Raw genomic sequence first — 8,768 nt, forward strand, 5'->3', positions numbered from 1 at the left:
GGGCAGGAGGAATGAGAGTGTCATCCATTTCTGCCCAAGCTGCAGTAATGACCACAGCTGACACCTGCTGGGCACTGGACCCAACGCCTGCCTGCAGGAAGCAAGGAGAGGCTTTTGGTTAAACCATTCCATGCTCTCACTTACTCTGCCTCCTCCAGGGTCAGTTCAGATCCTTAAAGGTAGGGCAGACTGGGGGGCCAGCAGCTCCTAGTTACAGTCCTGGCGCTGCTGTGCTCTGCAGCGCTGGTCACGTCCTCGGCAAGCTCGCTCTTCAGCTCTCTCACCCGCACCAGAACAACACATGCCTGCAGGGCCATCCTGGGACTCCATCTGCAGCTATGTGCCAAGCACTTTCACTTTCCTCACATGATAGGCGGTTTCTTGGGCTCAAAATACTGTAAGCAGATCCCTTCCTCCTCTTATTTCTTCCAGGGGAAAGGGGAGCACTGAGCAGTGTTCCCACATCACGCATTGTTCCTAGAAGGTGCTACAGGGGAACTTCCCTGCTCAACCTCCTTCAGACTGAAGGGACCGAGTGGGAACTGGACATTGCCTGTGGCCTCCTGAGCACATAACAAATCAAAGTTAGACAAAGCCCATTTCCACGAGGTAATCTGGCCACCTGCAGTGGCAGGGGATTTGCACCTGCACCCTCTGGGATGGGCAGGTGCTCTGCCACTGCACCTTCTGAGCTGAAACAGTCAACAGGAAGGCCCCGTAACACCATCAGAGGTAGGTACTTAGGCAATGCTGCAGGACTACCGAACAGCCATGGACACGTTTGTATTCCCTGTCCCTTGCTGAATAAATTGGATTAAGACCTGCAATGTATTCATGAAAGATTGTTATGAAGGCTATTTCACACCCCTTGAGCTATCTCATCTCCATCCATTTCCAGAGCGGGCATGTATCTGCAGGAAGGTCACCCCTTCTGGGGACTGTGCTGCTAGGAAGAAATTAAAAGGACAATTAAAATGGGATTTTTCTGTTGTGGCTCAATAAAATATAATCCTAAAACAAAGTTAGCAGTGAGCATGATTGAGTTCCTCTCTCCAGAGTGCTGTCAAGCCATCAGTTGCAACTGGGGAAGACTGCTGGCTAAAAGACACGCCGGCTTTGGAGGTTAGCATATGGATATGCCCTTTACTGAAACACATGCACAAGCACCGGCGGCCTGAGCAGCTTTCTAAAAAGAGAGGAATCCGCTTACTTAGCCCTGAAAGCTATTTTTGAGGCGTGATATATCCTGTATTCATGTCCCAGTGTCCTTAACGCTAACTGGGAAACACTGCACATTCATGAAAGGGCGGCTAAGGCACAGGGCTGGGAACTGCGCATTATTCCTCTGCTGGCTCTGCCTTGAGCTTGCTCTTGACACGACCATTCCCGACAGGCCAGTCAACGGGCATCTCTGCTCCCCAGTGCTTCCAACTGCAAAATGGACCCAGGCGCTTTAATGCATAAATAGAGGAACATATTTAGAAATATTTTCTTTGATCTGGGTGAATATGTGGAAATGAGGGTAGAGAGGTGTCTACCATTTAGCTAATTCCTCACCCCTTTAAAGATCTGGACCTTCTGAGCCAAAGAACTTGCAACCAAAGGCTCTGTTCAGGCTTTTAATGACTTCGGTAAAGGCTGGAAAGACCACCAGAGCAGCTCATCCACTCCTGGCAAGGGCAGGAACAACTGGAACAGCTATGCACTTTGGTATCGAATATTTCCCAGTGTAAAGAGTATACAGAGAGATCACTGCCAGTGCCAAAACAAAAGGCGATGCATCAGAGAAGTTATAAAACCTACAGGTTTGACTCTGAAGTCACTCCACAGCCACTCCATACTACCGTGGTCCTCTGCAGCCCCAACAGCTGGGCACTTGGCCAAGCAAGGCTGTCAAAAGCTTTGCACAGCCTTGCAAGCCTGGCTCAGAGAGCCCGTTTGGAGGAAGCAAATGCTGAGCTGAACCTGTGCCAAAGGCTCGCCCCTGCCCAGTTACTTTGCCTTGTGTAAAATTCACAGCCCCATTTTCCCAGGGTGGGTTCTGCAAAGCAAGGAGCGGGGTGGGGCGGGGGAGGAGGGGGGTAGAGCCAGGATCTACCCTCCAGTAAAGGCTGCTGGGACCAGGCAGGCATTTTCATCTGGGCTCATCCATAGGGGATTGGCACACCCCAGGGCTTCTGCAAAGACATGAGGCCAGCGCAGTGAGTGGGGGCCGTGCCACTGCTGCCCCTGCAGGGGATGCTGAAGAGGAGGTGCCACCTGAGGCCAAATGCCCCAGGGCTATGGAGAAGAGCCAGGGTGCCCAGCAGTCCCAGGGACACAGCACTGGGAAGGGGGCACTGCCTGGGCAAAGCTGCATGAGCTGCCCTGGGAGGGAGGGGACAAGGAGGAGGACCGACAGACACCGCTGAAACGTTCAATAGTGCAGTTTTTTCACAAAGATTCCTCTGCGTCCCTCTAATCTATATCTAACATGACACGGACTAAACGAGGACGTCGCTTCTCTCCCTGCTGATTAGCCGTGATCGCTGCTGAGTGACACTCGAGCACGCGTGCCTCTGCGGCAAGCAGGGCTCTGCTCACCGGCCAGCCGCCGGCCTGATGCACGCGTGGGGGCCGGGCACCGTGAGCTCAAACTGCAGGTCAAGCACACTCTGTATTCATGGAGGGCACTCTGGGGCAGCCTGGCAAGAGGGTCACCCTGGGGACACCCCCCTCCCAGAGAGAGAGGAGGCTTTTCTTTATTAACTGGAAAGCAACTTTCCATAGCTGGTGACCAAGTTCTCCAACAACGGCTGCCAAAAGCAATCAGGCTAGATCACAACAGAGGGAGGAACGTTATGTTATTTTAATAGAAATTATTTGGTTCCTGGGGTTCTGATCACATTAGGCAGCTACTGAATTGAAGCAATGAAATTACTAGGAAGGAGGCTGCGCTCAACTTATTTCCAGTCCTGCTGGATCTGAAGAAGTTACAAAGGAAAACCTTCAAACCGCTCTGAGTTTTCCGAAAACTCCCTAAGCTGATATTTGGGGAGCTGGGGATTTCTGCCTGCCACAAGCAATTTCCTAATTAGCCCAATATCCGATGGGCTCAGGTCATATTCTGTGCAGAGATTTGGCATCTTCTGAAAAGGAGCAGAGGCCAAAGCTTGCATGGCAGATGCTGCTCCTTCGATCTGCAGCACGGCTCAGGCATGATGAACACTTCAGTTTTCAGCTCTGCTTGCAAATCTGTCAGACTCCAGCTCCTCTCTGCACCATGAGTGCCCAACCTTATCTTTTGACAAATACTTCTTCAGTGCAAATTCAACTGTAATCATATCCAGAATTGAAGGAATAAGAAAAAAGCAGGAGGCATACATTGCACTGCAGTGGGATCAAGAGAGACCGGCCTAACAGAGATTCTGGGCAAGGAAAGAGGAGCTCAGTATTAATACGTGTAAAATCCTGCCACGAGGAGAGGAGATGAAGAGTGCAGAGGCACAGCTGAGGATGAGGAGCGAAATGGTGCTGGTGCTTATCATACCCTGGTAGCACTGCCCTGGCACTGGGCACATCCCCAGGACACCCCAGGATGGGAGGTGGAGAGCACCCAGGTACATGCACTGAGGTGATGCGTGGCCTGATCCCGCATGGGAAGGGGACATCTGCAGAGCCCTGCACATTCACCCACCCCAAGCAACACTGTCCTGCACCCCAGGAGTGCCATCACTCTGCAGAAAAACCCCATGCTCTCTGGTGCATCAGCAGTACCCAAGCTCCAGAGCTACCTGAAGAGAGGGTCGAGTCACAGCCCCAGACCAGCCAGACCTGCATGGTCTGCTTTGCAACCCTGCCTGGGTCATTCCCCCAAACCCCAGGGGAAAATCTGGAATGTGGGGAAGGCTCTTAGACATCAGTCAGTCACTGCTGTGTTCCTAATGCTTTGCTTTTAACTTGTTTCTGCTGGACATGAACAGCATGAACTGCGCTTATCTATCTACAACATAGCAAACACATACACAGGGGTGCTGACTGAAGGGGACAAAAACAGAGCCAGAGCAGGCAGAGGAAAGGAGAAAAAGCACTTACCTTGGGTGAGCAACAGGGCTGTGGGGAGAGAAGAACAAGAGAAAGACAGGGAGAGAGAAGAAAAGAGGGAAGAAGTTAATATCCAAGGGGGACAAGCTGTTTTGCAGATTATGGCTGTCAGTGAGCAATGGATGTGGTGCAAGGCGGTGTGCAAGCTCACCAGGGCTGCACGCTGGGTGCAGGCTGGAGAGCAGAGCCTGCAGCAGCGACATGGAGAGGGTGCTGGTGAGCACTGGCAAGCACAAGGGTGCTGGATCCACAAAGTCACCCCAAGCAAAGGCAGAGGGATGGGATGCAGGTGTGGAGTAGTGAGGAGGGGAAGGGAAAAGCGGGGAGGATGGTTACGCTTGCCATCGGGCCCTGATGCGACCCAAACTGACTTGAGGGAGAGTGCTCCCAGCTTCAGCCCAGAGTGTGTGGTTGTGGCAGGGCCTGGCACACCTGGGGAACCCCACTAAATCCATGGGTGACTGAGAGTGTGGCCAGGGGCGATGGGCAGCTTACTGAGAAGAGCACCATCAGGGGAGGTGTTGCTAAAATGGGTGCTGGTCTCCAGTGTGAAGCAGGGCAGGATGTAGCACCTATCTCAAGCCCCACAGGTACTGCTCCCAGAGGGTCAGGGTTCCAAGAGGACCTCAGGCACACATAAAACATCACCGTTTTGAGCCCTCCTGGCTCTCTCTGCTTCCCCCAGTTGCTGGTCTGCCCAACAGTGCTGCATGGGCACATGCCATGCAGTGTCATTGCAGCAGGCTGCAACTGCCTCCTGGGAAATGTGACCATGTGGTCCTGTCAGATTAGAAGGGGGAGGAAGGGAGGAGAAGAGGGCCAAGGTCCTTGTAAGGGACTACCTTACTCTAATTTTCCATACAGGCCCAGCCCAGCCCTCCTGCTGCCTTGGGCAGTGATGTCCTGGCCCTCCCATGACTTGCTTTCCCCACTCCCCAGAGCCATCACAAGGAACCGTTGGGCTGGATCCCTTTTAGGTGTTTCCTGTGGAAAGCCACAGCCTGCATCCAAGCTTTGAACTATCTACAGGAGAGTCTGTAGAGCAAAAATTACCAAACTCTCTTCCTCTCCTTGGAGAGGAGCCAAACACCAGCTCTGCACCTTAGCTTCGACTTTACCTGTTCTTCAAACAGCAAACCAGTCCCCGAAGACTTGGTTGCATGAGATGACAGTACTGTAATTACTAACACTTATTATCATGCACTTTTAGTCTCAGAAACTTAAAACTCTGTACAAAGACTCAGGATTAACAGCCCCATTTGACAGATGGTGAAGCAAGCAAAGAGAGGCTAAAGGGAACATTTTGCAAACTCAGAAGTGGGCTGGAGTCCAAAAGTGCTAATTTACCCAGACTTGCCATTTCAGGCTCTGAAAAGCAGACACTTTCATACAGATGCCCCTAACTGTATCTGTGCTGTCTGAAAGTGATTTCCTAAGTGATTCGTCACAGGTGACCCAGCACGAGTGGCAGAGCTAGCAAAAGTAATCCTGAGTCCCAGCTCCTGGTCACTTCCCTGCTCCATCGGGCAGCACCCATGGGCACAGCTTACCCCACACACAGCCTGCGGAGAGGCATCAGCCAGTCAAGATCTTCATCCACTTACCCCTCTCCCCAGCATACCGTGGGCTCTCTGGGAGATCTCCCTTGTCTGTGGGGGCAGGTAGAGGCGCAGTGAAAGGGAAAGGGAAATGAAGAGGCTCCTTGCTGAGCATCCCTCGTGTTTTAGGGTCAATTCCTTTTGAGAGAGACAAACCTTTGGGGGAACCATTCAGGAATATGTTCTGCAGGAAGTACAGTGCCACAGAGCCATGAGAAGCAAGGGGATGTTTGCTCTGACCACACCACCTCCTGTCCTCCACACAGCTCTGCCTGGAAGTCTCCAACAGGCTTATCACTGCCCCTTGTAGCATGAATCTTGAGTCTCCTTGTAGCTCTGTCCTGCTGCAGCTCCATGCTACCCTGTGGTCTTTTTACTGTTCTGTGGTCTTCTGGATCTCCAGACAATGTGGGGAAATCTAATTTGCCTTTTGCAATTATAAGCATTAGTGCAATGGGTCAATTTGGTGTTCAGATTTAATATAATGAAGTATCACTGGTCCCTAAGCTACTGAGGCTATTAAAAAAAAAAAAAAGTCATTGGTTCCTCATGTTTTTTTGAATTGTTATTCTAGTGCTTTGTGATTTGAGTTTATTTTCTTCCCCATTTGCTTCTGAGCTTGCAAAAGAACTATTTTTCTCACTTTCCCTTATGATATGATACATGAATATTTGAAGAAGCCTATAAAGCTATGAATGAAACATCAAGAATACAGCATGCAGAAAGCCAAGGGATTATTTTATCTTTATATTTCTGAGTGAATGCTGTGCATGCAAGCAAGAAAATGATTTCACGGCCTAAAGCTCCCTTCCTGCACACACATCTGCTAATGTGCCCTTAGCCCTGACCTGTAATGTTTCCTGACAGTCCATCTGGGGATGCTGTACCCATACCAGCCAGGACGACGGCCCCCATGCTGTTCCCATCCCACAAGTCTCCCCCTGATGCCCCCAGCCCAGGCTGCACTCCTCCATCCCTCCCCAGAGCACCTCTCACCTCCTGCACTCCTGCTCTGCACATCACACTCTTCATGGGACCACGCCAGACCACCGCATTGTTGCTGGCACCTAAAGGTAGTCTCAGAGGCTTGACATAGGTATCCTTACACGGAGCTTCCAAAATTAGCTCCACGGTCAAATCCAGAGTAGCAGACCCAGGTAAGTATCCCTTAACTAACCCTTGCATGGCGTGAATGCAGACAAACGTATGTGCCCACAGACAAGGTGGGTGACACTGATTCTCTCAAGAGACCCAAAGCCTTCAGCTCTGGAACCCAGTTCCTCCTTTGCTGAGTTTTCTCCGCCCTGCAGGCCTGGTTTTTACCAGGCAAAGTAAAAATTGTGTGCATGATTTAACTCCACTGAAGCCAAAGAAGGTTAATCCGAGAGGGACCAGGCTTGGGATGGGAGCAGAGCAGCAATCAGGCAATCCTGTACTTTACAGTAACCCGATGTCTCAGCCTTTTTCTAAAGAGTGAAATACTTTTTTCTGCCGTTTACGCCACAGAGAGATTTGACCATGCTGCGTGCTTTATTCTGGGCTCATTCTTCATTAACATAAATCGTTTCTAATCAATATCCCTAAAGACTCCAAGAAGCCCCCGCATAGCTAAGAGGATTCTTGTTAAAGGCCTGGGATTTACCGAGTGAGCTGAAATGAAGGAGAGTTGGCTGGATTTGAGGAGAGCCTCAGTCACACAGCAGGGCAGTCACAGCCAGCTGAAGGCAAGAGGCAGGGAGAACACATTGCCTGCACCCCCAGCACACCCAAAGGAGCTCAGTGATCACGCAAACTACAAACTGCAGGCTCAGTTCCCCAAAGAGGTAAGGGCACCCCATCTTCCAGATGTAACTGTCCACAGGTTCTGCCTCCAGATGTGCTCACTGACGTGAGCAAACTGTTTCCCTAATGGCCTGTGGAGAGCTATACACGTGGGGGGTTTAATAAGCTACACAAGGCAGGGATTTTGCAGCATTAACCTGAATGCTGTTATTATTGAAGTCAACAGCAAAGCTCTTGCAGACTCTGAGAGGCTCCTTTCCATCAGGAGAATCAGCAGCATTCTGCTTAATCACAGAGCCACAAGCAAATTATCAAGCCTTCGGGGAAAGAGGTAACAGCAGTCTAACATTTCTTTGCTACTCCCATCAGCAGCTGATGGAAGAAGGAGTCTCTGAGCATCCGCCCACACTCTGAAAATTGCAGCACATGCACTCATGTACTGATGCAGCTTATCTTATACAGGCACGGACCTTTGTACCTAGACACATCATTTCATCAGTGTTTTGACATAGATAACTTGCTGGAATCCTTCTTCCTTCACAGTTTAATCCTTACTATGCAACTCCCAGCCACATCCTCCCTCTGAGGCACAAAATTTTCCCATCAGGGGTGTTAACACTTGATTAAAAGAAGATGTGTTACGAGATTTGTCCACGCCAGTTGAATCGGTGCTGGGAGGGCTGAGAGGACTTCAGACAAAATCTTCCAAAGCCAGATCACGCCAGCAAGCTGTTTAATAGTGCTTGCCAGCCATCTGTGCTCACGTTTCCAGTGAAGTCATATCTTGTGGGAGACATGCTCTCTGAAGCAAAATTTTGCATGAAGGATGTCAGTCCCATTTATAAAGTGTAACCCTCAGGACTCAGCCTTCACTCACCAGCCCTGAGGCTGAATCTTCCCCCATGGTGCCACGAGCTGAATTCTCATGAGCAGACTCCCAATTACCTTCATGAAACATAATTTTCCAAATGCTATTTTCACCACTATCTTCAATCAAGTGAAACCTTCCAAAGTAGCCTCACTTGCCATTCGGGCTCCATAAACACGAAGGTTAACCACATTTTAAGTAGAAGACTGACTTTATCCAGGAAAAGCAAATCAAGTTTTTCTCCTGTAATCCAGGACTGTGGAAAAAGTGTGAAAGCTGACGTGTGAAGAAAGTATTTCTCCAAAATCCTGCTGGACTGACAGCAGCCAAATCCTCATTCCAAGTTGTGAGCTGACACAATACCAGAGCTGCCAGGAGAGCAAGAGTCAAACCGAAAGACAGCATCTTGTCATAAAGGAAAAGACTTGCTTCACTGC

This window comes from Buceros rhinoceros, unplaced genomic scaffold, assembly GCF_000710305.1.
Source record: "Buceros rhinoceros silvestris isolate BGI_N320 unplaced genomic scaffold, ASM71030v1 scaffold15598, whole genome shotgun sequence".
Lineage (NCBI taxonomy): Eukaryota > Metazoa > Chordata > Aves > Bucerotiformes > Bucerotidae > Buceros > Buceros rhinoceros.